This window comes from Ostrea edulis, chromosome 4 (assembly GCF_947568905.1).
Source record: "Ostrea edulis chromosome 4, xbOstEdul1.1, whole genome shotgun sequence".
In the NCBI taxonomy this organism is placed as follows: Eukaryota; Metazoa; Mollusca; class Bivalvia; order Ostreida; family Ostreidae; genus Ostrea; species Ostrea edulis.
This window is the reverse complement of record NC_079167.1, coordinates 68,871,563-68,880,023: the sequence shown is the minus strand read 5'-3', so window position 1 is coordinate 68,880,023 and position 8,461 is coordinate 68,871,563. Positions and strand designations below refer to the sequence as shown.

The 8,461-nt window shown below is 32.9% G+C and overlaps 1 long non-coding RNA gene across 1 annotated transcript; it reads left to right on the top strand.

Moving 5' to 3' along the window:
* The first annotated feature begins 4,222 nt into the window (after positions 1 to 4,222).
* On the top strand, positions 4,223 to 6,428 carry LOC125670307 (uncharacterized). Its single transcript, XR_007368160.2, has 3 exons — positions 4,223 to 4,700; positions 4,864 to 5,022; positions 5,148 to 6,428. It is a non-coding gene; the product is annotated as an uncharacterized LOC125670307 (long non-coding RNA).
* The last annotated feature ends 2,033 nt before the right edge of the window (positions 6,429 to 8,461 follow it).

Here is an 8,461-nt window from a genome sequence, read left to right as displayed (position 1 = left end):
TAGCAATGGGTTCAGCATTAGCGTTCATATTCCTAAAAAATGTTCACCCTGCTAGTAATAATCACATCACAACAAGTATAAACAATGGTTTATTGCACATTTCAATAGTTTTTAAAAGTATATATATCATAAGTATAAATTACTAATCGTTAATAATCACAAGTGTAAATGTTCAAATGAGTTCATTTGAAAAGTTTTGTATTGATATGAAAAATTCTCAGAATACATCCTTCCATTCAACTGGGAAAGGACGAAACATCCTTCCGAGAGACATTTGTCAACCGGCATAGGACGAAACATCCTTCCGAGAGACATTTGTCAACCGGCACAGGACGAAACCGGTGGATGACTATACATGAACATCTTCAAACATTACACTGTCAATTACCACAAAATGACAAAACTAACTTAAAAAATCTTTCAAGTAGTTGCTAAACAAGTATACGTTACTGAAATGAACACACTTCACGTACATTATGAAATATTGCTTTAAAACATCATATATTCACACCTTTGATATTGGGACAAATGTAAGAAACATCTTTATTCTGAACCCTTCCATCTGCACAAATATATTTACAGTTGATTCTCTGTACAGGAATAAATACAGATGGTCCAAAAGTGTCATATAGGTCAAGAGGTATATTTATTTATTAATCTGGTCTACAGGGAGGATAAACAATTCTAATAATTAAACATTATAACTCATGATACCATACAAATGTATATCCTTTATGCATATGATCTTATAAGGATTTCTATATTGACATTGGTATGGACATTGCTCATAATAATACCGATGGCAAATGCATTGCATAACAAGTATGCTATATATGGGAAGTAAATTGAAACAGTATAAAATGTCTCGAACACAGAGGGTACCAAGGGTAGTGCCTGTGCCAACTGCCAAGTCAATCAGACTGGAAGGCTTGTACATGTACCCTAAGTATTCAAGACAGCTTATTTATAGTAAATAGGCATGCATGTGACACTAAAGTGAACCAATGGACACAGATAATTCGTAAATTACTTCTCTCCATTTATTTTCATTTGAACCTATTCTATTGTATAATAGAGCTACATACAAATGGATTGGATACGTACAAGTCCTTGCAATTTAATGATTCTCTCCAATATACTTCAACACAATGCGTCTATAAACTAGAAGACTGCCATTTATTTTAATTTTGTATGTATCACCAGCTGTACATAGCACTGCATCATGAGTCTCCTTTATTATCCCCCACAATATTTATTGTGAGCGGGGAAAAGGTATCAACAGGACTGATTCGATTGATTTGATAGTTTACATTTAGTTTTATAATCAAGGGTAGGACAAACCAACTAATAAGCTTTCGCAACAAATTTTTGTGAAATTCGAGAGAACTTTAATGTGACAAATATTACTCTTCATATTCTGTCCTTCATTTGCAAATAAAAAATGGTTACCAGTATCATACAGCAGTTTATATATTTATGAAAGTGTTTCACTAAGCTTGCATCTATTTTTTTATAGAATGAAATCATACAATATTTATGCCGATTGAAAAAAAAATTGATGATCTGGCAAAGGAAGTTAAAGAAATTAAGGAGCAGACAAAACAAATACCCGAAAACAAGAGTCTAGCCTCTTTGTACCTCCACACATAAGAGTAAGTGTGTATACATATACATGATACCAGTACTTTTATAACAGAATAGAGGTTAGAGCTAGGGGAAAGTCTATACAGTAGGAAAACCAGTTTTATACTAGCCCAGATAGCATGACTATGTTGGGCCAACGTTGGTAAATGGTTGTATTCTCGGCCGATGGTTGGCGTTGGGCATACAACGTTGGCCCAATGCTAACATGCTGCTTTTTAATTTTCAATGAAGAAGTGAAGATAATGAACAATCCTGTATAAAGAATACAAAATTAAAAGTTTAAGAATTAAGAGTGTCGTTTTCATCAATTTATCCCAATGCACTAGTGTTTTCATTTGAATCTGCTAATAATTCCTCTTCATTATAATCAGGCTCATATTGATATCCTTTGCAGTCAGACATGATCAGATGCTTTCACTGAGAGGCAATTGCCCGGTATACGTCATAAACAGATGGGATTATGGGAAATATCTTAAAGAGCGATAACTTTATCTTGCAAAATGGCAGCCTCCAGCAGATGATGTGTAGCTATTTTTAATAACCGATTTCTACACAACAGATTACAATCAAATGGAAATAACCAGTGGACTTAATTACTAAATATTTAGTATTTGAAATGTGAAAATATTTTTTTATACCCTACGTTCCCTTTAAGTCGGGAAGACAATGTTGGCCCAACAACGGCGCTATGTTAGCAATGTGCCCTAGAGTATTTTTTTTTTTTTACGTTGGAATAGTTGTGTTGGGCCAACGTTGGCCCAACGCTTGAAATGTTCTTGATAACTGACATTAAACAGGATATCGGCATACATTTATTTTAAAAATCGCATATAATAGCGATAAATTAACACGTAAATAATTTTTTAAATACATATATATGTGATATCACAAAGATTGGATATCTTTTATAAATATGCTAGAACATGAAATAAGTTGGGGGGGGGGGGTTGGCTTAAAATTAAACAAATGAAAAGACGCCAACACTTAATCTGTTAATAGACTTGTAAAATCTTAGAAACATCGATTACATAATTTCGCTAAAGTGCCGATTTTAGGGGGGCATATTCCGAGATAAGAGAAAGTTAGGTCAACATCATCAGTGCTTCTCACAGCAGGAGACTGGCCAGTTTCCTTGGTAACTGCGAAATCTAATATATCGAGATGGTCAGCACGTGTATCCATTTCACAAATTTCGCATTTGAGCTGCTTAATTGGTGCACACGGAAATTTTTGTTGGATTAAAGAAATTTGGATATACTACTTCGCAAGACAATATGTAAGTACATCTTGTTATTCAATGTGTGATCTTTCTAACTTTTTTTTTTTTTACTGAAATACACGTTCCGGGCTGTATCTACAGTATATATATATTTCCGCCTCACCTTTTAAGATATCACGTGATTTGCCGGTCACATGATTTAGTAATGGTCGATGTTTCGTTCCATACTTGCACCCCATTCTCTACCCAGAGTTCCGTGCGCTCCTCGCACTACACCTCTGTCAACGGCTTTTTACAGAAATCTTGTAAAAGTTTCTAATATACAGCATTTATGTTTTCGACTAAATATTCAGTCATACTATGAAATGTTTTTGGTGCAATTGAATTGATGCTTACTGTAAATTGTTTAAAATCGCAGTTTTCTGATCCTAAATTTGGAACTACTTCGTAATATGCGTATGAATGTAGGACATCCACGTGGTGAAGATTTGAATGTAAACATGGAATCAAAAGTAAGAAAGGTTGTAAAAATACGATAAAAAATTTGAAATAAGAGACAAACAGCTAAATGGTAAATATGTATTTATCAAAGTGCCAGTGGGCTATAAAAAAAGCCTGATGTCATCACCTGTTACCAGAACTTTTACCGAGAATTATTGTTTATATCATGTCATTATATTGTCACGTGATTCCAAACGTTGACAGAGGTGTATGTGAAGCGCCCTCTGGTGAGAGAATGACTTGCACCCCTGTTGAGGCTGTTGATTTTTCCCCCTCACATATGTGTAATCTTCAATTTTTGAATGCATTTATCTTGTGCATGCGAGGGGGGGGGGGGGGGGCTGGGAAATTATTTGGCTGTCAAGTAAATTATAAGTTGTCATTTTGCCCCATTTCAAAATTGTAAAATATTGCTTTTCACCTCTCAGTTGTAAGTAATCAAATGAAACTTGAGAGAAATCAATCGCAATATATTTGATGCTGTATATCATGCTGTATTTATTTAAAGTAATAATGTATATAAGCCCTATTTCAAACTCGTGTACAGGGTTTGCGCTATGTTTAAAAATAAACGTTTGAGATTTTTTAAAACCAGAGTAACAAAGTGCTTGAATTAAAAAAAAAATCATTTTTGAATATTTTTATTGTCTTAATTGCACATGTATTATAAAACAGTGTACACAAAAGGCTTAAAAAGTGTTCTTTCATTGCAGGTCAATCTTTCTGTTTTGGGTTTTTTCCCACGCCATTGCATATTCAAATTTTTCAAAAACACTTTCTAAATTATTCGTATTGGGTTTTTTAAAATCTATTTTGCTGACTATCTGTTTTCACAGAAAATGAACAAGTACTCAAGGGGTAAAGGGACGTCATATTGGTAAATTAGAAGACGTGTGCAACAAAGCAACACCAAGTTCTACAGTTTCACTATTTGACAAAAGCCCCACTAGCTCAAGTACTTATATGATATCATTCTGTGCTGATTCCATTATTTTTTTTTTATAAATGATATCAAAACCATACATACATTTTGGACTAATTGCATGTCTGTCTTAAACTCTGCCGTGAATTTCTTTCAGTAACAGAAAAGAAAATCCTAAACTGTTTGGAGAAAGTTATGACAAACGTGGAGGAAATAAAAGTACAGACCCACCTAAATACGCAGCTTCTGCAGGCCACAATCACAAAGATCGATAGACTTGAAAGCCGTCCTGCTCCTGGTGCAGAGGAGCCCGACACTACACTGCAGTTAGATGTATGTTTTCCTCTGGGAAAACAAGAAGATATACAGAAGTTGAAGGACCTCTTGCAGAGTAAAAACACGTGTAAAACTTTGGTAGGTTACTGATCATTTTGTTTTATTGAAACATATACATGTATTTTTTTTATTAAAAAAAAAACCTGTAAAATTATGTTCATCTTAAGATATTGTATTTTGAATTATCAATACATGAAATGGTATATACACTTGACTCTCTATCAATATTTACAATGTGCAGGTGAGATCATTATCAACTATTGGTGGTGAAAACACGAAAAGTTCAGTAAGGAGACTACTTTCCCACATGATCACCACAAAACTAGCAGTAAACATCAACTGGATGGGAAAAGGGGAAAAATTGCCTTCTCTTCACTGAAATTACAGGAAATATTGAAAGGTATGTAAAGTGAGAGAGAGAGAGAGAGAGAGAGAGAGAGAGAGAGAGAGAGAGAGAGAGATTTCATGAACAAGCTTTGAGAAATAAACACTTTTGATGAACATTCTTTTATCTATTTTAATCAGAAACAGTGAGGAAGAATCGCCTCTGTGTTTTAAAAATGCAACAGACGTGGAAATTTTCAACGTGGCAAAAGACTGGTTTCGCTTTGCTAGTGATAGAGATGGGGGACGAAGGAGAAGGGCAGAGAAAAAGAAACTTCAAATTCAAATTCAAGCTGAACAGAATGAGAGTGAGATTGAGGATGAGACCAATAAATAAATAGATTCTTTGTAACACGCGTATTACCGCTCTCAATACTTACATGTAATAGAATATTAACAATTTCCTTGTTAATTTTGTAATTGTATGGATACCTTCTTTTTCATTTGTGTAACTGATTTTTTTAAACTCTTTTAAGGTAATACACTAAAACATTAATAAAATATTAGGCAAATGAAGATCCCTTTCAATTTGATTAGTTATTAACTTTGTTGTTGCAGAGTTCTGAGACTTCATTTTTATATTTAATATTTTATGTCATGCCTTATAGAGTTATGGAACTTTTAACTTTTTTATATGTACCTTTTATGTCATTCCTGCCTCTGAAATATATATTACAGGCCCTTTTCTGACTTGTCAGTTTTCTAGTTATTATGTATATATACCATGATACTTGTAGATGAATATATATTGCATATGTCATAAAGATTTGTTCATTTTGCTTTCCAAAGGAATAAGAAAACATTACTTTTTCGGAAATAGTTTGTCTTCATTGAATCGACATGCTTCTCCCCATAAACTTTCACTGCTTTGTTAGAGAAAAAATGTGTCAAAAGAGGAAAGAAGCAATGTTTAGGGCAGCCTACTGGGAAAATTCCAGGTTACATACCCATCAATGTGTGAAGTAGTTTTATATTATGCCAAGACAATCTTACATCATCACAGTGCAATGCTAGCTTTGTATCAAAAGATATATTTTTATATATTTCCTTTCATGAGTTTTATATGATTTTTGTGTGATAGCATAGTGTGTGTGTGTGTATCTAGTTATATTTACCATCAATTTGTTTAGTAATGTAGTTTATACTCATGTGTGCGGTTGTTGGACTCAACCTTGTGATAGGCTTTAATAGTATGATTGCATTGTATTGGATGGTATTTGTCTTCATTTCATACATTTCTTAAATGTCTGAGACATATTTCTGAATGTAATCCTTTTTGGTATTCCTGTATTTTGATATTTTTAATAGCAATATTTTTCATATTGTATCGAAATATTGTTCATTACATATATTTTTTTCTTATATATGAATTTACATCCCAGGCAAGATGTTATGTGAAATAAAAAAAAAATGCAATAAAAATATTAATTATTCATGCCTTTTCTTTTCTAAGGCAACTAATTCATGATAACTTTTGTGAATTTTCACAGAAAGAAGCTTACTATATAGCTCGCATGCTTATACCTATCTAAACTTCTCCTAAAGTGAAGTTTAACTCTAGCTTATATGGAAGCTTTATAGAGATGCAGAATAATTATGCGAAACTCCAATTAAGTTTAATATGGATGCATTATACGCCAAATTTTGCGTAATTTGACGTTTGATATTGCTTACAGCTGTAAATGTGAAATTCAATGGAGGAAAATATGTGAAACTTCAAGTAAAATGAAGTTTAATATGGGTGGATTATACGCCAAACTTCGAGTATACTGACGTTTAATATTGTTTAAATGTCAAATTTAATGGAGTATAAATATGAAAATACGTGAAACTTCAAATAAAATTAATGAAGTTTAAGATCAATTCTATGTAAAAATCAAAGAAATCAGATAGGGTCTGGCCACTCAATGTCACAGATTTCTTTGATTTTTACAGTATTAACTTTACTTGCACCATCTTACATAATTTCAACCCCACCACCAAATTTCTACCATCCGTTGCCATGGAAACCGACAGCAGTCTATGAGGGCTAATTGAACTGCAAAATTCAGCCCGTTTTGCCCATGTTTTGTCCTTGTGGTATATAAAAAATTAAAAAAGACAACTAATTTTCTGCATAAATCTCGATTACCCATAAAATTCCCTCCTTATTTATGATACCTATATCCACCTTTGGTAAAGAGTGTATTACTGACCGCTGTACCAATGTATTATAATTTGGCACTTTGCCAAAAAGTGATTTTTTGTCGGATTTCATTGATGAATTTAGATAAATTGTAAAATACATACAGTATAATCAACTGTCATCAAAGGATGTCCATATCAAAGATTCTTAATGTATATAAAAAGATTAATGGTGAAACGTAGTGCAATAGGTCTATTGTAGCATGAAAACTGTAGATTTGGGCATTTTGCCAAAAAAGGATTTTTTGTTGGATTTCGTTGATGAATTTAGATAATTTGGAAAATACATACAGCATAATCAACTGCCATCAAAGGATGTCCATATCAAAGATTCTTCATATATACAAAAAGATTAATGGTGAAACGTAGTGCAATAGGTCTATTGTAGCACGAAAACTGTAGATTTGGGCATTTGCCAAAAAGGGATTTTTTGTTGGATTTCGTTGATGAATTTAGATAATTTGGAAAATACATACAGCATAATCAACTGCCATCAAAGGGTGTCCATATCAAAGACTCTTCATATATATAAAAAGATTAATGGTGAAACATAGTGCAATTGATCTGTAGTAGCATGAAAACTGTAGATTTGGGCATTTTGCCAAAAAGGGATTTTTTGTTGGATTTCGTTGATGAATTTAGATAATTTGGAAAATACATACAGCATAATCAACTGTCATCAAAGGATGTCCATATCAAAGACTCCTAATATATATAAAAAATTAATGGTGAAACGTAGTACAACTCATCTATTGTAGTACGAAAACTGTTGATTTGGGCATTTTGCCAAAAATTCATGATACTAATGACAAATAATACAACCTACACCATTTTCAGTTAAAATGAACAATATGAGCAATTGGTATTTCAAAAATAAACATGGAGAAGTTTAACATATTAATAAAAATTAGTTAGAGTGATTTAAAAAATCATGTAAACATACACTGTAATCCAGTAGTACCCCCCCCCCCCCTCCCCAAACACCAAGTAGATTTTGCAATCATTTCCATAAACGAGCTATACATTACATGTACTGTATTGCCATGTAAACTATTATCAATAACTATAAAAAAAAAAAAGTCTTCTCAAGATATTGGGTAGATACCAATAAATTGTTCATTGTACTGCCTTGTATTTGCTGACCTTTGACCTGGAAATCATTAGGGTTATCTACTATTCATAACCAACCAACATATGAAATATCATAATTGAACAACAGGCCCAAGATATTGGGGGGACACCATTGCATAGAGTACTAGCTACATTGCACC